Source organism: Pezoporus occidentalis, unplaced genomic scaffold, assembly GCF_034315485.1.
Source record: "Pezoporus occidentalis ecotype Australia unplaced genomic scaffold, CSIRO_AGI_Poc_V1 ctg133, whole genome shotgun sequence".
Classification (NCBI taxonomy): domain Eukaryota; kingdom Metazoa; phylum Chordata; class Aves; order Psittaciformes; family Psittacidae; genus Pezoporus; species Pezoporus occidentalis.
Window position 1 is genome coordinate 4,103,213 of NW_026913136.1, and position 27,356 is coordinate 4,130,568.

At 37.6% G+C, this 27,356-nt stretch overlaps 1 protein-coding gene across 5 annotated transcripts in view; it reads left to right on the plus strand.

Moving 5' to 3' along the window:
• Positions 1–27,356, plus strand: part of PTPRD (protein tyrosine phosphatase receptor type D) — a 1,311,464-nt gene that overhangs the window by 538,974 nt on the left and 745,134 nt on the right. For all 5 annotated transcript variants that reach the window (XM_062609059.1, XM_062609064.1, XM_062609063.1 and 2 more), the window contains one exon: positions 22,648–22,696. The gene's annotated coding sequence lies outside the window, so the exon portion shown is untranslated. The remainder of the gene's footprint in view (positions 1–22,647; positions 22,697–27,356) is intronic.

Here is a 27,356-nt window from a genome sequence, read left to right on the forward strand (position 1 = left end):
AGTGCCAAGCACAGGGGGATTATCACTGCCCTGGTACTCCTGGCCACACTATTGCTGATACAGGCCAGGGTGTTCTCAGCCTTCTTGGCTGTCTGGACCCACTGCTGACTGATATTGAGCTAGCTGTCTGTCAACCAAGTCATCCAGGTCCTTTTCCACCAAGTAGTTTTCCAGCCACTTTTCCGCAGGCCTGTAGCACTGCATGGGTTTGTTATGGCCCAAGTGAATGAGCCAGCACTTGGGATTGTTGACTCTCTTACATTGGCCTTGGATCACCAAGGCCTACCAACTGGATTTAACTCGATTCACCACAAAGTTTTGGGCCCAGCCATCCAGTCAGTTTTATGTCTGATCCATCCAAGCCATGAGCAGCCAGTTTCTCCAGTTGAGTGCTGTGGGAAACAGCGTCAAAATCTTTACTGAAGTTCAAGTAAATGACATCCAAAGCCTTTCCCTTATCCATTAAGTGGGTCACCTTTTCATAGAAGGAGATAAGTTGGTCAAGCTAACTGCCTTTAGCAGTTAGTCAAGGATTTGCCTTTCATAACTCCATGCCAGGAAGCCTGTGTGGATGAATAAGTAGCTTCTGGATAAAGTGCAACTCAAAAATGAAGCCTACAGAGAGTGGAAGCATAGATGGGTAACGTGTGGAATACAGAGAAATTGTTTGAGCAGCCAGGGGTCAGGTTAGGAAAGATAAAACTCTGACAGAAGTCAGTCGGGCCAGGGACATCAAGAACAACAGGAAAAGCTTGTATATGTACATCACTGATAAAAGGAAGATTAGGAAAGTGTGGGTTCTCCAGAAGTAAACAGGACACCTGGTACATGATACATGGAGAAGGCTGAAGTACTCAGTGACATTTTTGCCTTGGTCCTCACCAGCAAGAATTCCAGCCACACCACAAAAGCTGCAGAAAGCAAAAGCAGGGACTGGGAGAATGAGCAAACAACCACTATGGAAGATCAGGTTTGAGACCATCATGAAAATGAACAGTCCATGGGACTTGATGAGATTTCACCCACAGGTCCTGAGGGAACAGGCAGATGAAGTGGCCAAGCCATTACCCATCATATTTGAGAAGTTGTGGCAGTCCGGTGAAGATCTCACTGAGTGTAACATCGCATTATGGAGGCTTCATTCTGCTCCCCGTCCCTGTTTTTCAGCTCAGAGATCTGGGTATCCTTTTGCTCATACTCTGACAGATTGAGGCAGAGAAGTTGTTACATACCTCAGCCTTTTCCTCATCCCTTGTCAATATATTTTTCCCCACATCTAATGAAGGATGGAGATTTTCCTTAGCCCTCCTTTGTTGTTTATGTATGTCTCCTAGAGCACTGTCTGGATTAATTTCTAGTTGTGCTTTAGCCCTTCTAATTTTATCCCTGCATAACCTCACAACATCTCTGTAGTTCTCCTGTGTTGCCTGACCTTTCTTCCAAAGGTCATAAATTCTCTTTTTTCCCTGAGTTCCAGCCAAAGATCTTTGTTCAGCCAGGGCACTTAAGGATGGCTTGTTCTTGCAATTTTAATGTTAAGTGCTTGAAGAATGTTCAGCCTTCCTGGGCCCCTTTGCATTTCACGACTCCTTCCCAAGGGACTCTGTCAACCAGGCACTAAAAAGGCCAAAGTCTGCCATCTGGAAGTCCAAGGTAACTGTTCTGCTTACCCTGCTCCTCACTTCTCCCAGAACTGAAAACAATTTCGTGATCACTATTCCCAAGATGACCTCCAGCCATCACATCACCCACAATCCTTCTCTGTTAAAAAAAGACACATCCAGTGGGGTGCTTTCCCTAGTGGGCTTCATCACCAGCTGTGTCAGGAAGTTGTCTTTCACATGCTCCAGGCTGTTTCCTCTCCACTTCACTTTATTGCCAGTAGCCAGCTGGTCAGGTGAAGTGTTCCATGAGGCCTAGTGATAAAGTGACTTCTTCAGCTGCTCGTAGAATATTTCATCTGTCTCTTCATCCTGGTTGGGTGTTCTATAGCAAACTACCCCTGCCTTCTTGACCCTTCCTCTGATTCGTAACTATATGCACTTGATGCCAGCCTCACCATCACCATCTCACAAGGCATCACCATCTCATAAGGCATCACCATCTTACAGGGTAACCGCCCTGTAGGATATAGTTGCCTATCTTTTCTGAAGAATTTACAGCCATCCATTGTGGCACTTCAGTTGTGTGTCATCCTACCATGTTTTCACGATTGCAACTATACCATATATGCATACATACATATATATATATATATACACATATATAAAATATAGCAGTACTTGGGAGACCTCACTTGGAGTACTGTGTACAGTTCTGGTGTCCTCAATGTAAGAAGGACATGGAATTGTTGGAGCAAGTCCAGAGGAGGGCCACAAGGAGGATAAGGGGGCTGGAGCACCTCTCGTATGAAGACAGGCTGAGAAAGTTGGGGCTGTTCAGCCTGGAGAAGAGAAGGCTGCATGGAGACCTCCTAGCAGCCTTCCAGTATCTGAAGGGGGCCTACAAGGATGCTGGAGAGGGACTCTTCATCAGGGACTGTAGCAATAGGACAAGGGGCAGTGGGTTTAAACTGAAACAATGGAAGTTCAGGTTAGATACAAGGAAGAAGTTGTTTACTGTGAGGGCGGTGAGGCACTGGAACAGGTTGCCCAGAGAAAAGGTAAATGCTCCACCCTTGGTTGTGTTCAAGGGCAGGTTGGACAGAGTTGGGTGACATTGTCTAGTGTAAGGTGTCCCTGCCCACCATGGCAGGGGGGTTGGAACTAGCTGATCTTAAGGTCCTTTCCAACCTTAACTATTCTATGATTCTATGGTTCTATGATTCTATTCTATTCTATATCCGTTTTCCAACTGCAGAATGGCTTCCAGATCCTCGTGTTTGTTGCCCATGCCGTGTGCATTGGTGTAGATGCACTTTGTTTGGATTACTGATCCTGCTGGGATTTTCTGGGAGAGAAGCCTTAATTCTTATGTGCCTGTCCTAAGGCAGTTCTGTTGTTCCTAGCACATCAATAGGCCGTGTGTCTTTGCTGCCATGTGGATCTCCATTCCCCCTAAACATGCTTGTCCACTATGGCAATGGCTGTGCCTAACTAGAAACTGAAGAGAGCTGTCATTTGCAGATCTATTAAAAAAAACCAACCAAACAAACAAACAAAAAAAACCAAAACACCTTGAAATGTAGGTAGTTTGTGAGTTGTTTACATCATAAAGAATGGCTGATGTCCCGTTCCTGAGATACACATGCACATATGAGCATATTATTTTCTGTATTTGTCAGCGCTTTCTTACTGATATCACAGGATAATTCATGTTAGTAAACATTTCCAGTCTTTGTATGGGTTTATTATTTATAGATGATTATCTCTGATTACTATAATAAGCCTTAATATTATATTGGATAGTGCAATATTAGAAAATTTATCAGTCTTTAAATAGTGTAAGACTTGATTAGATAGACTTTAATTATGGGACTCACAGTTGTAAATGAATGGTATAACTTGAGTGTGATTTTTTTCTTAACAACAAATTTCATTATGACTTAATGAGTCCCAAAATCTTTCACATTTATTAATCATTGTACTGGTATGGGCTGGGATGCAGTTAGTTTTCTTCATAGTCATTCTTATAAGGCTGTATTTTAGATTTGTGATGAAAACAGTGTTGATGTTTAAATTACTGCTGAATGGTGCTTACACAGTGTCAAGGCCCCCTCTGTTTCCAACTCTGCCCTGCCAATGAGTAGGCTGGGGATGCACAAAAATTTGGAAGATGATACAGCTGGGTGAAATACCCCCAACTGGCCATGAGAATATTCCATAATGTATGATGGTGTGCTTAGCAATAAAAGCTGAGAAAAAGAAGGAAAGGGACATTCAGATGATGGTGTTTATCTTCCCAATTCACTGTTACATGTGATAGAGCCCTGCTTTCCTGGAGATTGCTGAATACCTGCCTGCTGATGGGAAGTAGCGAATTAATTCCTTATTTTGTTTTGTTTGCATGCAGATCTTTTGTTTTACCTATTAAACTGTCTACACTTCAACCCGTAAGTTTTCTCACATTTATCTTTTTTATTTCCTTCCTCATACTGCAATGGGGGATTGAGCAAGTGGCTGTGTGGGACTCAGCTGTCTACTGGAATGAAATTATGACATAATGTTGTGTGCAGAGGGTTTGTATTCAAATTTTGAACATAGTCTCATTTATCCACTTGTATTACTCTAGGTGGAAAACTAAAAAAAAGGTTTATGCTATTTCGACTACGAGTAGCAATTGCTGCTACTGGAGAATGATATAGAACAATGTGAGAGTGATCACCTGCAGCATTTAGCAGGGCAGTTGGTGAAGTCACTTCATAATTCTTGTTCAAAAAATGTGAACTTACAAAGGAGAGTAGCTGCTTAATCAAGAAATCTGTAGCTGACAGTGCTGACACTTGACTGGCTAGAAGCATCTACTTTAATAGTTCCATCATTGATATCATTTACCATGTATGGCTGCAATGCAGAAGATTTTTTTGGACAGTTAAGCAATTTTTAATTTTTTTATTTTTTTTAGAATGGCTTTTCCACCTAGAAGGATAACTGGCATCAGTAATGGGACTTATTCAGTAATGCATCATATAGAAATATGTCATAAATCAGAAAGATGCACTTCAAGAGCTGTGAAATATCCATTTTGATCTGATTCTTTTATCCTCCCAAATTCACCTGTTTGATTTCACTTCTTTTTGAGACTTTTAAATAGGCAAGAAGGTTGGAAGAAAATGAAAGGGTACTTATCTGTATCAGTTAAAGAACATATGGCAGTCTCCTTTTAACACAGCATATTTTTAAAGTTATTTAAATACTTATTGTGTACATACTGATTGTTAAAAAAAAATCTCTCATAACTTCTTGGTTTACATGGTAACTAGAAACACATAATATATGATAATCTCAAATCTTTCACAGCATTTTTTTGCATGCAAATAGGGTTACTCTCTGTTCTTCAGGAACATAATCCAAGTATAATGTAAGGTTTTTCAGTTTTGTTTTCTTTTATATGTGAAGAAGGTAACAAAATAGGAGAAAAGAAAAAAGTAAGGCTATCTGGAACATTATCTAATTATCTAGTTAGACTTGTCTGCTGCTGCACTGTTTCAGCAGAGAACTGTGTTTATAAGTTACACAAAGAGACATGCCCCCTTTAACCACTTGATTGTTTCCATAGCAGAAAAACTCCATAAACTTCATCTTAGTTTATAATGTGTTTAGCTACTTCTGTATTTAATGCTGCGGGAATCAAAACCACTGTTACAAAGAAATAGTTGAGTGTAACACAGATTGTGTTCATGTGAATTTAACTCCACTACAGGGATCCTTAGGTAGCTCAGTACATTTGTTTATGGAAACTGTAGCTTGTACCGGCTCTAAAGAGAGTGAAAGTGTTAATGTGTGTTTGCCCATCAAATATAGCAGTGCAGGTTGTAAGGGGAAATTATACCACATCTTTTATCTGTTTCTTTTCATGTCAACTGAAAACACAAAGTGATCATGGGACTTCAGGGACCCTACTATTCTTGGAAATAATTGAAAAGACATGCGAGTGAAGCAGATTACCACTATAGCTGTGTCTGGACAAGCTTTGCAAAACTGCTTTTATAGGTTTCCATTGGCTAGAGAACACAAGATCAGAGGGATAGCTGAACCACTATTGGTGTAGTACATCCTCTATTGTGCATGGTAAACTAGCAAGTTAATTTATGAATTCAACATGTCCTAATTACACATGATTAAATAGAAGATGTTAATAAATGGGAGAATACTGGAAGTTTTACATGCCTATCTTCAAATCTGAATTACCTACATCTAAGTAGCACTTGATGGATTGTACATAGAGCTCTTAATGCTCACCGTATTCAGTAAATTTTAATGAATACATATTCCAGTAAGAAAAGAAGAATGCATAAGTACAGCCTAACCTTTCTTAAACCCTTCTGGCATAAAACCATCTTCATAAAAGCTGGTTGTTCTTTTGTTTGCTTGTACTTTTTAACAAGCTGGCTTTCTGCCTCTCCCTCCAAATGTTTAAGAACCATATTTCTAGGAGTTTCACACAAGGGAATAAGAAAAAATATAGTTTGTGACATTTGTCACATTTTTTCTTCTTATGTATGTGACGTTGTTAAGAAATTACTTATGAGCACTTAATCTTTAAGACTAGATCTGGCTTTCACTTTGCTAAAATGGGAGAAATAACTAAATGGGGAAGTTATCACAGACAGATATAGTATCTGCTTCCATAGAAAACCTGCTGCAGTTATAGAAGTGTAAGTTCTGTGTGCAAGTACTTTAACTCTTGCTTTTAAAGCTCAGTGAACAAAAAAAAAAAAATTGCTGTAGTTTCTGAGGTTTGAATGTGGACTTTGACCATAGTTTGTATGCTATAAAGTAAAAAAAAAAAAAGAAAAACAACCACCAAAACCATAAATTGAAAAATGTGCTTAATTATGCCAAACAAATTATATGGGGGAAAAATAATAATGTAAAATGTAAGGTATTATATCTGCAGTCTGAATATTCCCAGGTTGGATTCCTGGAGGTCATGGTGGATACATTTGAAGAATTTCAGACATTTAGTTTTTTAAGTGTCTTGATTGTTGAGGAGAAGTTTTCTCAAAACAGTTGTGGAGCTCTAATGTTGTTTTTGCATAAGACATGCATGTGTGCACTCCTTTTCTATGTATGACATCAAACCCTTAGGAAAATTTAATGTTACAAGAAGCATTTTAGAGGAAGATTTTCCTCCAGGTTCCTAGCATCTTGCCTTGATTTACTTTGAACTTCACTAATCAGAGAATTGCCTCTGCATAAAAGAGGCAGCTAGACTTGTTTATTCATTCCACACAATGGTGTAAGAAAGGGAGAAAACTACAAAACTCCCTGGATCATGCTAATTTAATAATGACTAGATAAAACCAAAAATTTTAGTGTCCTTAGCCTAACATTGTCCTTTCTCTCACTTTGATCCCATCCTTAGGTGTTAGCTTGGTTAGTTAGTCTGCAGGCAGACACAGAATGCATATACATCACCACATTTATTAAAAAGTGGATGATCTAAATGGTCTCTGCCCAGCCCTTCAGTATTTTGCTTGCATGAGCCCTCCTTTGCTCTGTCTTCAGAAACAAATGTAGGGAACTAACAGGAAAGAGCTATCTCCCCTCAGTTCTTCCCTTCACTTTCGCTCCACTGAAATGTCCTCAGTTTCATCAAGTGTATGTCTGTGGCAAGCTCAGCAAAAAAAAAAAAAAAAAATTCTTTGTACATATGAATCCCATAAAGTATTTGTTATTTTTTCCAAGTAACAATGTGGAATTTATGCTCCAGATGTCCGAGATGCTGCCTTTTATGAATTGCATTTTTTGTCTTGCAAACACTTTTGTGAAGGTATTTTTTAGTGCATACCTCTCCTCACTCTTGTGAATACCTGAAACAGATTGGCAGGGGCAGTGTTTACCGTTAGCACATATGCAAAAATGGCCTTTTGTCAATAGGTTTGAATTCTTACCTGATATAGCTGGTGGTAGCTTCTTTCCCTTGTCAATCCCTCAGTTTTTCTTCCCTTTAAACTTTATTAGGAATACTTAAGACATGTATGTTAACTGAACTAAGAACTTTCATAAATTAGTTTTGCTTATTGAAAGGCTGTTTTCTGAATGTCAGGAATATGAAGCTTCTGCCAATGTGTTGAAACACTGTTTGATGTCTTTGCATTACAAATTTTAGAGTCTGACATTATGCCTGCTTGGAAGAAGACCTTGCATACGTTTATTGAGTAAAATGTGTTTTAAGTCTACTTATAAGCAGTGAATGTCTTAATAAAGGAGAAAACCTTAGAAAACATTGCAAACCACTAATTACTCTTTTATTGTACCATAATCTTTCCAGCAAGGTCTTTTTGGAAATTTTATCCATGTTTTGCTGTGTCAAATTTTAAGAACACTCATACATAAATCATAATGAAGATTGAAATTACAGCACAATATATAGATTTGCTGTGATACTAAAATGACAAAAAACCTTAATTTGTTAATTCCTAATGCACACTTATATCATGTTGATTGCTATTCATACAAACACTATGTGAACATAAATTTAGGTATTAGATGGGTGGAAATGTTCTGGTTCTCTAACAAGTTAGATCCTATGATATTTAACAGACACCTCAGACTAAATTGCCACAGCTTCTTGTTTGTTACTGTATCATCTGAAAGAACTGGAAATCAATCATACACCATGCATTTTTCCATTTCAAGAAAAATGTGCCAAAAGTCATGAGTGATATATGAGATGACTGCAATGGGGTGAGTAGAGCAACCATTCCTGTGTATTAACTATAACTTTTGACACCGTTCAGAAAAAAGAAAGAGAAAAAAAAAAACATACTTTTTTATTATATACCTCTTTTTATATAAAGAGAATGTATAGCAGACATTTAAAGAGATTATGAGGACTCTCTGAAGTAATGTATTAAAAAATTGTATTATTTTTGTAGGATTCTGGATGGAAGGCAGAATTAGGCAGAGTAATTCTGGTCCAGAATTGTAAAATTTCATTGCAAAATGATCTTGTTAAAATAGTGAAAACACAATTAAAAACACAATCGAAAACACAATCTAGTGCTACACCCATGGCTCTCAGTTCTACTGCCTCAGTGTGTTTTCAGAATCATGTTTGGATGTTTATTAGTGGGTTTATTTGTTTCATGTAATATAAGCACTGGATCTCTGTGATTGAGTAAGGAATACTTGTGAAACCAGAGAGAAGCATTAGGAAGGAGTGTGTGAGACGGAAGCAGAGTGAGGAAAGTCAGATATAGACTTCCAGTGGAAAAATGAGGGGGAGAGGGCAGCAGCTGAGTAAGTGTTCTTTAATTCATCCTTCCTCTGTGCTTATCATTATCTAGAGCCTGTGCTTATCTCAGATGTTACAATCTTGTGTTTTGCAGAAAAAAAAAGTTAACAGAGAGTTACAGAAATCTTAGAGAGACATATTCTTGTTTAATGTACTGTTATTTATATTACTGTTCTGTATATGAAATACACCAAAAAGGGAAGTGCTTTATTCTACATACTAAAGATATAAGTATTATAGATTAATGTAACCAGTGTCTAAAATGATTGAAATAAAGCATAACATATGTGTATAACACTATGAAGCACCTAGTTCATGTTCCTGACAGAAACGCTCAGATACCATATCTTTCATGCCTGATATTGATTGTACATATACCTACAGTTTTAATAACTGTGTTGTAACTGCTAATTTATATTTAGGTGATTCTAATACCAGGCAAGCCTGAGATGACTGGTGGTAATTTCCTTGGAAATCTGTTCAGCATTTCTTAGGTTCACTTCAGAGCTGTTATGTCTTAACACTAATCTTCCAGCAGTTTTTCTCAAATAAGAAAGAATGGAAGAAGAAATGAAGTATTGGCTGGGATCTTACTGGGAGGGGGGGACACAGAAGACCTGAAACCATCTGAAAATGTACTATTTTAGCTTCTCTTTTTAAGCAACTTGCATCAGTTACCCTATATCAATTTTTCAGATTTGCATTAAAAATTAAAAGCTCATTGATTGAATGATGGAATAGTAATAATGTGTGCATATGTGTGGGTTGTTTGACTTTTCTGTATTTGGATCATTTAAACTCTAATTATTTTTACAAATGTTTGTGGCTTGAGATAAATTTGAGTCATCTCCTTACAATATTCTACACTTTATTCAGTGATCTTACATTATTTTTACAGCCCTGTCTCTTAATTAAGACACAAAGTGTCCTAAATTTCTGTGTTTGAGTTTGTTTTCATTCAATAACACAAAACCACTATAGTGGATTAATAAGCAACTGCACAAAAAATCAGTCACCCTCTACATCCTCTTCTCATGGTTACCTCTAACAAGGTTACATCTTCTTTCTTAGAGTTGTGCTACTTCTGTCTCAAATTTACAGTCTGCGTCAGACTATATGTTCTCCTTTTCCCATGTAAAAATTCTACTGAAATAGACATAAACGTCATTGCCTGTTCATTAAATGCTTTCTCTTCAAACCCCATGGCAAAGAAACATTTTAAAGTATTCTTTAAACTGTCTCTTTTTTTGAGGTTCCTCTGCTAATGAAGAGAACTTGGAAGGAAAAACTGCTCTCTGCTTTGATAAAATAAGTTGTAATATTTAGAAGCTCTTCTATACTTATAAATGGAAAGTATTTCCAACTATTGATCTTTGAAATCACTGAACAGGTGTTATTTCTGGTTTAACAATGAGGAAGCTCAAAAACAGAAAGGTAAAGGAATCCAGGTATCCTGTACAGTAGCTGTGGGACCATATTGCCTCTCTTAGCACAACAGTACTTAGTAAATTATTTAGAGTTTTGTTCCTCAGCAAAATTATTCTTTATAATTAAAACCAAATATGTTCATTTCAGAATAGAACTTAGTACCAGCTCCAGGAGTGGTCAGTTTTTGGCATCATTGTCCCCCACTGATATCTAATTGTTTGACATCATAGGAGGTATTAATGAAAAATCCCACTTTTTCAAAGTGAAAGCAAACATACAAACCTTAAATATTTTGGTCAGATAACTCAGTGTATCAGAATCAAATTTAGAACAGTGTAGTTAACACTAGCAGCTTTCTTTCTTCAATGTGATTCCTATAGAAAATAGGTACAAAGGTGTCATTGAGTATGTGTAAGAGGACTGTGGTTAAAACACCATTTTTCCAGTAATTTTTCCTGAATGCATTTTAATAGTGTTTAAATTTTTCTGGGAGGTCAAAGAGTATATATACTATTTACAAAAAGAACTGCAGAGTAACTTGCTCTTCCTCTTGTGTCAGAAACTGAATTCTTCCTTTGGTTTATGACCTGGGAATGATGTAGTATTTCTTGTAGGATTCTGATGGAAAATATGCTTCTTAGTTTCCAGTGAACGGACTTGTAATGCTGTATTCTAAGGACTCTTCTCTTTCTCACCCCTGCCTTCCCCCTCACACACACACATAAAAGCTTTCTTATCATCTACTTCCTTGATAGGTGCAACAGAACTTGTGGATTGATGGCAGAAAATAATTTTCAGACATCTGTTGTTGGTTTCTAGTGAAGGTCAAGGTATTATTAAATTATGTAAAGATGTTTATTTCAGTAGTTTCCATGTGTGTTTTTTCATTAAAAAACTGAAACATGACATTTGACACTAGTTCTGTCAATTGCTGCATCTCAAAAAAGTACATATGTGATACTTTTTTAACTAAATCTATTTTCCATACTTTTTAAATTTACACTTATGATGTAATACTGCATTCCTTGACAACTACTACTTCCTTTCAGATTTACATTCTCTTGGAACTTATTATCTGGGAAGAAGCTTGCATCTGAATTTGAAATTTTGAGATCCAGGCTGGTAAAACTCCCACAGGTATTAAAGTCAGAGTGTCTGCTCTCAGGAGCATCAGAAAAGTTGAAGTACTGCTGTCCTGGGTTCAGCTGTAGCAGTTGTTTTTCTCCTTCCTAGTAGTTGGTGTAGTGCTGTGTTTTCAGCTTCAGTCTGAGAACAGTGCTGTTAACACACTCAGTGTTTTAGTTGCTGCTAAGTAATGCTTACTCTGACAAGGATTTTTCAGTCTCATGCTCTGGCAGTGAGCACGGGCACAGGAAACCAGGAGCAAGCAGAGACAGGACATCTGACCCAAACTAGCCAAAGGGGTATTCCATATCGCAGCATATCATGCCCAGTATGTAAACTGGAGGGAGTCACCTGGAAGGCTCAGATCACTGCTTGGGTCAGGCTGGGTATTGATTGGTGGGTGGTGAGCAATTGTATTGTGCAATGTCTAAGTCCTTATTGACAATTCCATATGTCCTGGGTTCAGCAGTAGCAGTCATTTTTCTCCTCCTTGGTAGCTGGTGCAGTGCAGTGTTTTGACTTTCAGCTTGGGAACAGAGCTGATAGTGATGTTTTGGTTTGGCCAAGGACTTTGTGAGCCTCATGCTCTGCCAGGGAGGAGGGGAAGCCAGGAGGAAGTAGAGACAGGACACCTGACCCAAACTGACCAAAGAGGTATTCCATACCACAGCACGTCATGCCCAGGATGTAACTGGGAGTTAGCCGGAAGGGCTGGGAGACTGCAGGGTTGGAGGAGGTATCGGTCAGAGCTTGGTCGGGCTGGGGGGGCGAGTTATCGGTTGGCTGGTGGTGAGATGATGTATTCTCTTCCCTTGTTATTTCCTTTATCATTATTATCATTGGTGGTAGCAGTAGTGATCTGTGTTATACCTTAGTTACTAAACTGTTCTTATCTCAACCCATGGGAGTTGCATTCTTTTCGATTCTCCTCTCCGTCCCTCCGAGAGCAGGGGGAGGGCAAGAAAAGGGGGGGAAGTGAGCGAACGAATTACCTGACTGGGTTTAAACCACGACACCATAAAATACCATTTTTACTTCCTAGCTGTCCTAATAATTGTGATAAAATATATTCAGCCTTCTAGACCATTCTGTGATCATTATATATGAAAAAAAGTATGTTATATCTTACACCATCTGCAGCAATGCCCAGCATGCCATTCCTGTAAGTCACATGTACAGTACATGTCCCCATTCTGCGGTACAGTCCACCATTATATACATTCCTCCAGGCCAGCAAAACCTCCACCCTAGACTTCCTGAGGGTTGACTTTGGCTGTTTAGGGTGCTGGTTGGCAGAATTCTGTGGGAAACATTACGCAAGAAGAAAGAATGCAGGGAGGTTGGACACTCTTCAAGAATGAAAACCTTAAGGCACAGAGGCAAGTGCTGAAAATCAACCTGTTGGGAAAGAAACCAACCTGGTTGAACAGGGAGATGTTGCTGGAACTCAGGAAAAAAAAGAATTTATCACCTGTGGAAGATGGGACTGTCACCCCAAGAGGAGTACAAGGATGTTGTTAGATTACATAGACAGAAAGTTAGAAAGGTGAAGGCACAGGCTGAACTAATCTGGCCACTGCCATAAAAGATAATAAAAAGTACTTTTACAAATATACTAGCAATAAAAGGAGGGCCAAGGTGAACCTCCATCTGCTACTGCATACCAGGGGAAATCTAGTGACTGAGGATGAGGAAGGGCTGAGGTACTTAATGCTGCCTATGCCTCACAAACAGTCACACTAGCCATTCTCAGGGTACTCAGTCCCCTGAGTTGGATGGCAGAGATGGGGAGCTGATGAAGTCCCCAAAATTCAGGAAGAAATGGTTAGAGACCTCCTGCTCCACAAGTCTAAGGAGCCAGTCGGGTTCTACTCAAGAGTGCTGAAGGAGCTGGCAGAGGAGCTTGCTCAGCCACTCTCCATCATCCATCAGCAGTCCTGATCTAGTGGGCAGGTCCCAGAGGATTGGAAGCTGGTCATTAGGCCTCTCTACAAAAAGGGCAGGAAGGAGGACCCTGGGAATTATAGGTCTGTCAGCCTGACCCCAGTGCCAAGGAAGGTCATGGAGCAGATGATCCTAAGTGAGATCATAAAGCACATATGGGAAAACTGGGGGATCAGGCCCAGTTCACATGGGGTCATGAAGGGAAGGTCCTGCTTGACCATCCTGATCTATGATAAGGTGATGTGCCTGGTTGATGAGGGAAGGGCTGTGGACATTGTCTATCTGGACTTATGTAAAGCATTTGGCACTGCCTTGCACAGTGTTCTCCTGGAGAAATTGGCTGTTCATGGCCTGGATGAGAGGATTCTTCACTGCATTGGAAATTGGCTGGATGGCTGAGACCAAAGAGTGGTGGTAAATGGTATCACATCTAGTTGGAGACTGGTTGGTAGTGGTGTTTCTCAGGGCTCGATGCTAGGCCAGTGTTGTTTAATATCTTCATTGATGATCTGGATGAGAGGATTGAGTGCACCTTCAGTAAATTTGTATATGGGACCAAGATGGCTGGGAGTGTTAATCTCCTGAAGGGTAGGAAGTCTCTGCAGAGGGATCTGGACAGGTTGGATAGATGGGCTGTGGCCAATGGTATGAGGTTCAACAAGGCAAAGTGCCACATCCTGCATTTGGGCCACAACAACCCTGTGCAACACCCCAGGCTTGGGGCAGAGTGGCTGGAAAGCTGCTCTGAGGAAAAGAACCTGGAGGTGCTGACTGACAGACAACGAACATGATCCAGCTTGTGCCCAGGCAGCCAAGAAGCCAACAGCATCCTGGCCTGCATCAGAAACAGAGTGGCCAGCAGGGCCAGGGCAGTGATCATCTCCCTGTACTGGGCACTGGTGAGGCCACAGATCAAATCATGTGTTCAGTTCTGGGCCCCTCACTACAAGACAGACATTGAGGTGCTGGAGTGGATCCAGAGAAAGGGAACAAGAATGGTGAAGGGTCTGGAGAATAAGACTTATGAGGAACTGCTGAGGGAGCTGAAGAAGAAGGATCAGGTAGGACCTTATCAATCTGTACAACTACCTGAAAGGAGTTTGTAGTGAGGTAGGTTTTGGTCTCTTCTCCCAAGTAACAAGTGATAGGACAAGAGGAAATGGTCTCAAGCTGCACCAGGGGAGATTTAGAATAGGTATTAGGAAAAATTTCTTCAAAGAGGGGGTGATCAGGTATCAGAATAGGTTTCCCAGGGAAGTGGTAGAATCACTGTCCCTGGAAGTGTTCAAAAAACATGCAGATGAAGCCCTCAGTGATATGGTTTAGTGATGGTCTTGGCAGTCCTGGGATAAAGGTTGGACTTGATGATCTTAAAGATCCTTTCCAACCTGGTTGATTCTAGGATTCTATGAACAAATCAAACTGTGAGATAAGAACAGACCTGCTTATTTACAAACTTTGAGTTTTTCAAAATTATTTTCTCATACAATTGCATGCTTGAAGTGAACCAAGACCTTAGCCTTTGACATGCACATTCTGTAAAGTAATATTGTAGAAGATGAATCATTAACCTCTTTGTATTAGGAGTGCATTTTTGTTTTCCAGTGGGAAATCTGGAACATTGGTTTAACTAGAAGCTGCACAAAAAAAAAAAAAAAAAAGTTTATATCTGTGACTAATGGGCAGCAGTTGCCATTGTACTCCATGACCCTGAACATTTTTATTTTTGCTTTTAACTACCATATTTCATTCATCCAAAACATTTATCTACAGAACAACTGTTTTTAAGATGTGATTTCATAAATTGTCTCATTTATTAAAACATCCCCCCCAAACTATATTTTAGAAAATTAAATGAAGAGAAAATGTGCAACAAAGTTTGATATTTTCGTAATTTACTTTAAGAGTGCTGCAAGCCGTCTGTCAATACTTGGTAACACAGGTATGCTGGTTTTTAATAATTCTAATGTATCTGAAAACTTAAAATATCTCTAATCAAATTTCCAGCTGTTCAAATTGTCTTTACAGACTTCACAATAAAAACATTTTTTATAAATATATTTTTTCATACTCAGTAACACACCTCTATAAATGAAACTGACAGAAGAAATGTTTCTTGATATAACCTAGAGTACAATAAAAGAGATAATAAAATAGATGTACCTTGTCAATTCTGCACTCCCAAGACTAGCAGATTCTGCTGTGTACACCTGCAATTATTCTGGTTTTTTTTTTCAAGCTTTTGGAATATGTACTATATTATCACTGGTTAGTCTTTTTCTTAGCCCAAATGAGAACAAAACGTAGGACATTTATAGTGTTATGTATTATGTAAAGGCACATAATTTTATTATCATAGCAAATCATTACAAGGTTAGGTTGGAGTGATTTTAATTTAAATTCTTGTAAAAGTTTTCTCCCTTTTTCACAATGTGATTTTCCAGTATTTTTTGTGGTGTTTCTCTCTCTCTCTGTTTATTCTTACACAGAAAAAGTTTTCACTGAAAGCAACTAAACCAAGTGATTGCTTTGTTACATACTGCACTAACTAGGATTATAGTGCCATATTGAACTAGGCAATATTGCACTAGGCGCTCCTGAATATTGTCAGTTCTGTCTTAAAGTAATGTGTAAACACCAAAGCTGGGTTACTAGTATAATGAGTATTAATATAAGTACTTTTATAAATGGACATTATGAAAGGAAATGATACATTTTAAATGCTAAGCATTGTATTCACCCCAACATGTGATTTCATCCTCCCGTGAAAATGCAAATAAGGTGTTTTCCTGAAATTTATAGGTTGCAGTTTTGCAGAGGATGTTTCCAATGTGACTTTTGTCTCAGCCTTCAATGGTTTGCAGTTCTAAAGTTGTGCATACATAGGATATCTGAATAAGATAGGAACTCAGAATGTCAGGGTGCACATAATATTGCAGACATTACTCACTTGGCATATGAGCATAATCAAGATAATGCATAGATCCTTGTGTATGATGTGGGATGCTTTGTCAAGAAAATGATATGAATAAAGTTTTCTACAAATACTGCTTTTTCCCACACTCTAAGTCAGTTTTCTAGGAACCTCGGAGATTTTGTTTGAGGAGAAAGTTTCAGGTTTTTACATCCTTTACAGACATTGACTTCATAGTTGTTGCATCAACTTGTGAGACAAATTAACCAGGAATATAAATCCCTGCACTCACAAGAAAAGCCAAAGATTTGAAGAGTCAAGGATATGGGATTGGACTTCTTATATGGCCAGTTACTAGATTCACTAGATTATACTGATGTTACTTCTTGTTTCTGCTTTGTGTAAAAATAGATTCTGTAGAAAACAGACCAACAGCTGCAAACATGCCAGAACAAATAATGTAAATCAAACTTTAAAAGAAAGAGAACAACAGTTCCAAAGGTAGTAAAGTTTTAAATTTGCTTGAAAAACATCAAATACATTGAAGTTCTTATGGCTAATATATTTTACATAATGGAAATTCCACCACATTGTCCACTCTAAAAAATATCGTAATTGGGTAGTAGAAACTCTAAGGAACAGTTCCAAAATCTGATTATAATTTAAACTGAAGGCTTAGATAAAATATTCAAGTTGCTTATTTTTTATTTTCAAGAATTTAATTGATTTTATAACTCGGTGGATGGAAAGATCCTGATTTATAAATAACTCATGCTACATTAGTTAATGTTGCTAATAACATGTGAATCTTTTACCTGAAAATAGACATTTCTGTGCTGTCAGGGCTACCTTTTCTCTAATAAGTGTTTAGATGATAGCAGACTGCCATGACTGTGTTATGAGGCATTGTATATTTACAGTATAATGTGCATTCTCATACCTGAATATACATTCTTAATCCATGGTAGAAGTTTTATAGATAACCATTTATGAAGAAGTGTATAACAAGAATGGCAAGCCACCCCAAGCTTTCACTTTAAAATTACCAATATTGTGCTGAAAACTAGCATTCATGTCAGTGCAGCTTGAGTAAAAATCAAATTGTTTATAAATTATGTTAATTATGAATGAAGAACTATTTTTTCTCAAACTTTTGTATGCCTTTGTCCCTGTAATGCAAATTTATTAATGAATTGCTAGAGTATGATTTTCATAAGAAAAAATAAATATGATAAAACTCAATTTTTCTAAAGGCAGATGTACAGTGCATGTGCTGTTGCATTCTTAAGTAGACCAGCAGAATATAACTAAGATGTAGCCACCAACACTTTGAAAAAATGCTTTCAGTTAACAAGGAATCATTCTTAATCATTTCGCCGGGGGAGTCCTGCAGGGGTCTGTTTTGGCCATGTTGTGTTTCAGTGTCTAAAAAAGAATAAAATAATTTTTGAATGATGATGAAACCATAACCTTTAAAAATCTGTGTCTGACAAGCAGCTGAGCAGTATTATTCAAAATCAGCGGTATGCTACAAAAATTCAATGCCATCACAAAATGCACAAAGTAAAAGAGAAGAAAAACCTGAATAGAGTGCAAAACCACAAAAATTTAACACAGCCTAATACGGCAATTTCCAGGAGAGCACAGACAAATTCTTTAATAGGTCACACAATACTGCTTCTCAAGCCATTCAAATTTCAGGACATATTTAAGCATACCATCTTCCCTGCCTGTCCTATACATGTGAAACTACTTTTAATGGCAAGTATGTAAAGGGAAGTACACAGTGAAGTTTCATCATGGTAAATAATATTCTCAGAGGTGTGTATGTGGGCATCATGACCACAAGTGTTAAAGTGGAGAGAGACCCTGCCCTGAAGTCCAGATATAGTCCTTCCAAATTCACATAAACAAAAGGAATTACCAAAGAGACACTGAAAGAAAAAGTCTGTCTTTAGTTGAAAGGATTTGATAATATTGTTGTGTAAAATATGTGTTCTGTGCTGTGTTAAGAAAGCCCAAACTGTAACATTTTGGCAACAAAGCTGGATTTCCTGTTAAGGTTAATAGGGAGAAGAAAGTGGAAGAGAGGTATTTTATGCATGTATAGATTACCTGCCAAGAAATTTATGTAAATTATTATGAAGATAATCTCCATAAAATAATTGGATACCTTTTTGAATTTTTAAGCTTTGAAACGTGTAAGACTGTGTTTTGCCATAAACCAAAATGTTTCCTCAAGAGATTATGAAAATGGATTATAAAATTTAATGAAACCTTTTTGTTTCTTCAGCAGGTATTTTTCTGTCTTTTCAAGAAATTCTGTCAGGTTGACAGAGATTTTGATACAGCAGAGATAGAAAAAGGTTGTGAAATACCTGTTGTTGAAATACTAGTGATATGCTTAAAGCCCATGAACCAAACATACATTTGGGAATAAGTAGGGGCCGTTTGGGGTTTTTTAACTGAAGGGCACAGTTATCAGGTACGATGACAAAGCAGTCCTAAATAAAATGCTCTCCTACTGCTGTTACCATAGGCTGTACTTCAATTATTTTTTCCAGTTGAGGAAGAACTAGATATCAGAATAACCTATGAAGCTATCACCTATCTCTTTTACATTATGTTTTTTCTCTAAAAATTCCAGAAATTTCTTAAAGAGAACTAGGAAGAGAAAGATCTTTTATTTTCCAAAAGTAGCAAAATATTTCAGACATACAAAAATTCACCACAAATTGCTGCCAAAAATATAAATTACACTTAAGTGAAGTGTTACAAATTTCTTTCACAGCCTTCTTGAAAACTCTTAATTTTAAATTATATCCTCATTTTTGTGTGGTTATTTTAGGATATTATTTAAATGACTGAAATAAGATTTCTCCTGGAACTTTTTTTAAGTATCAATGAGTAAACAAAGATATGTTTGTTGATAATTGGTGTAACTTTTGTACAAGGAAATAAGGCAATGATACACACTGTTATAATTCCTACTGTAATTTATCTTGGCAATCATCATCATAATAGTGGGGTTTGTTCTCCATAGTGATTTACTACTAGTATTTTATAGTCAAAGTGCACAAAGATCCTTGAAAGCAGAGTTTTAATCTCCCGCAAACACTTTTTTTCCTGACCTGTAGAAACACAGGTACACTAACATTGTCCAGTAGTGAGTCATCATATAGTAGTTGTTACTGCCTGTTAGTACCCGTTGTGCCTTTAAATACGGGGTGCTGTAAAAGGAAGCTGATGTTAATGATCATTCTTGCAATGATTTTTAATAAGAAATAATGTCAATAGAATAAAACATTTTCACAGAATAATAGCCTCCTACTCTTTTTCTAAAATTGTGATGATTCCAAACAACAGAAGTCTTGTTGACTTTAAATTGTGAAATTTAAAGAAATTCAGGAGCAACAAGCCTTATAAAATTTGACAATTTTTGAAGAAATATCCTACAGATGTGGGAACCAACTAAGGATGTAAGTGTTGCGGAATAATGCCTTGCCCTGAGTCATGTATTTGCAGGCTTGAAGGATAAATCACTGTTTACTTGAAATAAAACCAAATTACTTTCAGGACATAGAGTTCCTATGCTCTCGGAAGTGCAATTAATTTTGTGGCAATACAGTATAATTAACTATGCTACTGATTTTTTTTTTATTTTTATATATATAGAAATAATACACTTTTAAACATCCGGGAGTGCATCAGAAAGTTTAATTGAAACTTCCAAGATGATTTTATGGAGCAAGACAGTCTGTGGACAGAAAGAATTTGTGACTTCTCTAGCTCAACATTTTAGTTCACAACAGAACTATGATTATGCTTGCAGATTATTAACCTACAGTTTCCTGATAGCACTTTGAGGTTTTCTACATTAGGATTAGAGTGGTGTTATAACTGGCTGGCTTTCTGACAAGCAGGTAATAAGATTTCAGTTTCTGCCCCCAGTTTCACTCCTATGTAACTCTATTGTGCAATGTGTAAAAACTAGCAAAATATTCTGCATTCTTTTCCACACACTTATTCAAAATGATAAAATAGAAAAAAGGTACTGGAAGCCAAAGATTAATTTATACTCTTTTAGACCAGCTGTTTGCAAAGCATATTTGGTTTAAAAAGCTTGCTTTTTTTTTTTTTTTCTAGTGGCCCCATGCGATTTTCACTTCTAAATGTCCAGCTCAAAAGTTTCATAGAAACTCTAAAAATAAAAATAAAAAGACTTTTTTTTTTTTTTTTTAAGTTAAAGAAAGGCTGAATATATACACTTTTATTCTCAGGTTCTTTTCTGACATGTCTAAAATACTTTGAAATCAATCATAGAATCATAGAATATTAGTATCATAGTATGTTCTGTGTTGGAAGGGACACCTTTCACTGGACAGGTTGCTCAAAGCCCCATCCAGCCCCAACACTTCCAGAGATGGGGCAGCCGCAACTTCTCTGGGCCACTCATAGTGAAGAATTTCTTCTTAAAATCCAATCTAAATCTACCTGCTTTCACTCCAAAACCATTCCCCTTTTTTCTATCACTACATGCTTGTGTAAAAAGTCCCTCTCCAGAATTCTTCTAGGTCCCCTTTAGGTACTGGAAGGCTGCTAGAAAACATCCTCAGTGCCTTCTCCAGACTAAACAACCATGGCTCTGAAAGTAGAGGGGAAGGATGACCTCCTTCTACCTGCTGGCCACACTTCTTTTGATGCAGCCCAGGATATGATTGGTTTCTGGGCTGTGAGTACACCCTGAAGCCAGCTCATGTTCAGTTTCTCACCAATCAACACTCCCAAGTCCTTCCCCTAAGGTCTTCCCTGAACCGTTTATCTGCCCAACCTGGAGCTGTGATTGTGATCACCCCAACCCATGTGAAAGACCTTGCACTTAGCTATGTTGAACTTTCTCAGGTTTGCACAGGCCCACCTCTCAAGCCTGGAAAAAGAATATGCCATTTATTGATTAAGATTTTTAAAAAAAAAACAAACGCAAACAAAAAAATCTCCAACACCAGAAACCCACACCAAAAATGTAAAATGAGAACCCATAAAAAACAAAAGGCAAAACTAATTTCTTTAATGAAGTACTATGGAAAAATTGTTAGAACTTGGCAACATAGCAAACACCAAATGGATAACCTGTTAATAGGATGTCTTGAATAAATTTAAGGTTACAATGACATACATATTTCCTCCAAAGCATGCAGATTAACACTATAGTAATTTAACTACTTCTTTTATATATTTATTACCATTAGCATAAAACTAAAATAAATTTAATATTATGTTTATGCATTTTGTTCTATACTTCCTTTTTTTTATTGTTCAAATGAATGTGTTTTTACTTCATGTATTGTCTAATATTTATTTGCCAGATTTTAAATTTTGAGCATTAATCTTCATTAATGTTGTACTGGAAAAAGAAAAATGCCTGTAGACAAAAAGTTGAAAACTAATTTGCTGCAGGAAAATCAATTTTAGATTGTTCTTATTAAGCTAATGGGTAACCTCCAGCCTTATTAATGAAATAACCATGGTTATAGTATTGATAAATTTAACAAATCTTAGCAATTATAAAGAAACGCATCTGTGTCTGTGAAATGAATGAATCATTTGTATTTGGTGATCATAAAGGAGATTTGCTGTGCTAATATGTTTTCTTCCTCTGCTTTTATAGAAAAAAAAATCCATTTTTGCATCCCCAGATTCAAAAATATCTACCTCAGTCAGATTCTCTATTGCTTTTACCCTGATGCACTTTCTTCTGCCGTCACAGAGCATTCTGATCCCTTTCAAACATGAAATGTATATCCTCTATTATTATTTTGATTATTTTGTTTTTCTACTCTTAGAACCAGAATTTTAGAATGCAGTCTGATTTATTTTTCTTTAATATCTTCTAAGCATTAAAATAATTTGTTTTCTAAAGGAGCTATTTATGTTCAAGTAAACTTTTCAAGTCACAGTTTGAACTGCTCTGGTGTACATTCTGAACTTCTTCAATTCAGATATCCCTGGAGTTTATCAGTCTCCATGGAAATTCACAAATTCTCAGTACCAGGAGAGAGCTTAAAACTAATTTTTGCTCAGGACTTTGTTGGGGGATAGGGAGAGAAAGACTGAGCACACTTGAAAGCTTAAGGTTTTATCAGGCTGCTTTTCTGACATAAAATGTGCTTATTTTGAAGCAGACTATTAAAGGTTTAAGCCAATTGACTTTTGTATAACCTATATCTATATTACCCATTTCCAATATTGAACTATCTGTATACCTAATGTATAAATATTTATTATAATAATTTATTGTTAGTGGTGATAGAAAGCTTTTATTCAATGTTTTTCAGATCTCAGGATAGAGAATTTTTTATTGAGTTCCAAATTGGCAAGCTCAGGGTGAGTAATAATTTTTGTTATTTCTTTATCTTGAATTTGGATAGTTTTGTGAATATCTTTATTCCAGCATATGACTATGTTTCCTGGAGCATTAAAAAAAAAAAAAAAAGTCCTACCCAGTCTGTGATAACGTCAACTGGCAATATCAGTTATTAATTAAACCCTTTTCGTTTCAAGAGGTTGTGAGAGAAAAGGGATTTTTCCTTACTGTATAACCGGAAAATGAATTTGTTTGTATGTTTTGTTTATTTGTTTATTTGGTTTAGTATATTTTGACTAAAGAGACAGTGACGTAATTGTACTTCAGTATTACATGTGTAACTTGACCATGTTTCATTTTGGGACTAATGTTAAAATCAATCATCAGACTCAGGAGCTGACATAATTTCAAAGTGAGAGAGAACATGAACCAGAGAAGCACCAATAGGTAAAACCAACAGAAGTTCTCCAGACATAAACTGCATTTTTGTGCATTAATTCCTGTGTGAGAAGCCATCTTTTAGCTACGTATAAGGGCCAAGCAGCTGTAGTAGGTGGTAAACCCATGACATTGTATGTTTTATCAAAATGGTTTCCTACTATCAGAAGTTTAATGTGACAGTTTTGGGGAGTGAGATACAAGGCAGTTGTTAAAAAGAAAAATTACTGTAGTTTTGTGTTTTTTTTTCTCTCTTCCATATAGTAAGGTTTTGGAGAAACATGTATAATATGGTCATTTGAATGAAGTACATTGCTCTTTAGCATGTTGCTGAAATAATTTAAGTAATAAAGCTGTTGAGACAAAGAAGCTTAAACAGATTATCATTCTCCTGACTTTTAAACTTGTTTCATAATATTAAAGATAACAGAGTACTTGTTTTATAATAAGGGATAATATGATTAGCATGCAGTTGAGATCAAATGTGTGAGGAAACCTTGTTTGTATAATACAAATAGTCATTGTACTTTGCATACATGGGCAGCAAACAATGCTCCTAGACAGTGGAAACCTAAGCACAGGAGAACAGATCTGTCAGCTTTGTTTTGTGATTCCACTCATTGTGTGAAAGTAGTAGTTTAAAAAGTACCATATTAGAAATGATACATTTTACCATGCCACTTTTTTTTTGTACTGAGTTACAACTTTTGAGCTTTAAAGCATATTTCTGTTTCAGAAGCTTCTCCTGAATGTCTGAAATTTAGGCTTTTGTAGTAGTAATTTTAAAAATTCAAATAAAATAGTTTTTCTTAATTTTTCAACAGTTCTGGTGGGCTTTGTTTCCATCCTGTTTCTTTTGGTTTTCCATGATTTTTTTATTTCTCTTTTTCTCATAGTTCTTGAGCAGTTGATTATTGCTATTCCACATTCTGCACAACACAGCTGTAGAATCATCCCTGCAATAGGTGATTAACAGGTGTGTATTGTAAGTCTATAAATGCTTTTAAATTCCAAACCCCCCAAAATCTAGTTATTTTTGCAGATATCAAAGTGTGTACAGGAGTATGAGGCTTATTCAGATTCCTATAAAGGACCTGCATTCCTAGAAATGCTGTAGGAGTAATCAATCTAATATTAGCAAAACTCTTAACTGTAGAGATACCTGCCTTGTTAAGTTTGTTAATATCTGGTGATTGTGAAAACCCTAAAAGTATTTAGAAGCAATACAACGAAGTGTTAGAGAATTCTCATAATAACACTGTTATATTACTTAATATAAGATTACTGGTGATCGATTGTTTTCTTCGTTTGAGCAACTGATGCTATATAAAATACGCACAAGCATATGTGTGTACTTGTGGTTGGTTCATGTATAACAAAGCTTTATTTTTAAAGAAAGAAGTAATGCAAACCCATGATATCTCATGGCTTGAGTGACCATGTCAAAGCACTTTTTATGCTTATGAATATAGGAGACAACAGAGATATACCATGAAATTATGATAAAGTAAGATTTTGTGTGATTTAAAAAAAAAATCGGAATCAAATGATAAGCAACAGAAACAATCAACTTCTATAGGGGAATCCATAAAACCCCACTATGTGTTTAAACTACATCACTTCTGTTTAGCATACGTGGAGAAATTAAAATATACAGCTGATAGAAGTTTACTATAGAAGGGGCTCATTTCCGGTAGCGTAATCTTTCTAATCTGTTGAAACTATAAATATAAATAGCCTAATTAATTTCTTTCACAAATTGACACAGTTAAAATGATGGGAATTAGACATGGGATGTTCCCCAGTGGTGTTTGGAAACTGTAGGTGTATCTGATTTGTCAGAGAATGTTCTTACAGAAAGTAGAGAGATTACATTGTTTTATTGGCCTGCAATCTGTGCATATAAAAATGATGCAGATGACTAAAGCAGAACTGAGAAGAATAAAGGCAGCTGCTGAAGTATCAAGGAATCCTTGCAAGATTTGAATCAGATCTGAAATCTGAAATTTGAATAGAGTTTTGTTGAGACAGAAGTTTAAACAAAAGCTTGTGGTATGCCAAATTTGCTCATTTGCAATCAATACTTTAAACAAGAGGAACAGACAAATCTAAGTAGCATTTTCACCATTAAAATAGTAGTACTGATTTTATGCATCTTAATAGGTTTTCTAAAAAATAAGGAATTAAAATATATATGAATTTAAAAAAATATTTCTTAATAAATTAATGCTTTCAACTTCCCCCTTCACTTAATAGTGACGTGATCAATCTTATGAATTGAAACTTAGAATTAAACTTGGCTAGGGATATTAAGGATAACAGGAGGGGATTCTACAGTTACATAGCAAATAAAAAACAGACTAGGGAGAATGTAGGCCCCCTCAGGAAGCTCTCGGGAGAACTGGATACACGGGATTTGGAGAAGGCTGAGGTTCTGAATGACTTCTTTGCCTCGGTCTTCACTGGCAAAGGCTCTGACCAAACCACCCAAGTCTTGGAAGGCAGATGCAGGGACTGTGAGAATGAAGACCTTGCGCCCACTGTAGGAGAGGAACTGGATCGAGACCATCCTAAAAACCGAAATGTGCACAAGTCCATGGGTCCTGATGAAATCCATCCGCGGGTCCTGAAGGAGCTGGCGAATGAGTTGCAAAGCCGCTGGCCCTCATATTTGAGAAATCGTGGCAGTCAGGTGACGCTCCTGATGAGTGGAAAAAGGGAAATATAACCACCATTTTCAAGAAGGCAAAAATGGATGACCCAGGGAATTGCAGACCAGTCAGTCTCACCTCTGTGCCTGGCAAATTCTTGGAGCAGATTCTCCTGGAAGGCATGCTAAGGCACATGAAAATCAACAAGGTGCTTGGTGACAGCCAGCATGGCTTCACTAAGGGGAAATCCTGCCTGGCCAATTTGGTGGCCTTCTATGATGGGGCTACAGAACTGATGGTCAGGGGTAGAGCAGTTGATGTCATCTACCTGGACTTGTGCAAAGCATTCGACACTGTCCCACACAACATCCTTGTCTCTAAATTGGAGAGACACCAATTTGATGGATGGACCACTCGGTGGATAAAGAACTGGCCGGATGGCCGCATGCAAAGAGTTGTGGTCAATGGCTCAATGTCCGGCTGGAGACCAGTAACGACTGGTGTCCCTCAGGAATCGGTGTTGGGACCGGTCTTGTTCAACATCTTTGACAGTGACATGTACAGTGGGATTGAGTGTGCCCTCAGCAAGTTTGCTGATGACACCAAGCTGTGTGGTTTGGTTGATAAGCTGGAGGGAAGGAATGCCATCCAGAGGGACCTTGACACACTTGTGAGGTGGGCTGATACCAACCTAATGAAGTCTAACCATGCCAAGTGCAAGGTCTTACACCTCGGTCAGAGCAATCCCAAGCACAGCTACAGGCTAGGCAAAGAAGAGATTCAGAGCAGCCCTGCAGAGAAGGACTTGGGGGTGTTGGTTGATGAGAAAATGAACATGAGCTGGCAGTGTGCGCTTGCAGGCCAGAAAGCCAACCATACCCTTGCCTGCATCAACAGGAGCGTGACCAGCAGGATGAAGGAGGTGATCCTGCCCCTCTACTCTGCTCTCATGAGACCCCACTTGGAGTATTGTGTACACTTCTGGTGTCCTCAACGTAAAAAGGACATGGAACTGTTGGAACAAGTCCAGAGAAGGGCCACAAGGATAATCAGGGGACTGGAGCACCTCTCATATGAAGATAGGCTGAGAAAGTTGGGGCTGTTCATCCTGAGAAGTGAAGGCTGCATGGAGACCTCCTAGCTGCCTTCCAGTATCTGAAGGGGGCCTATAGGGATGCTGGGGAGGGACTCTTCATTAGGGACTATAGTGATAGGACAAGGGGTAACTGGTTAAAACTTAAACAGGGGAAGTTTAGATTGGATATAATGAGGAAATTCTTTACTGTTAGAGTCGTGAGGCACTGGAACAGGTTGCCCAGGGAGGTTGTGAATGCTCCATCCCTGGCAGTGTTCAAGACCAGGTTGGACGAAGCCTTCTGTGATATGGTTTGGTGCGAGGTGTCCCTGCCCATGGCAGGCGGGTTGGAACTAGATGATCTTAAGGTCCTTTCCAACCCTAACTATTCTATGATTCTATGAAGGTTTTATCTGAAAAAGAAACATTAGCTGATACTAAATCAGTGGATGAAAATTAGTCTTTCATTGGAAAACTGGTATCAGGAACTTTTCTATCCCAGTGTTGATGTTTTTT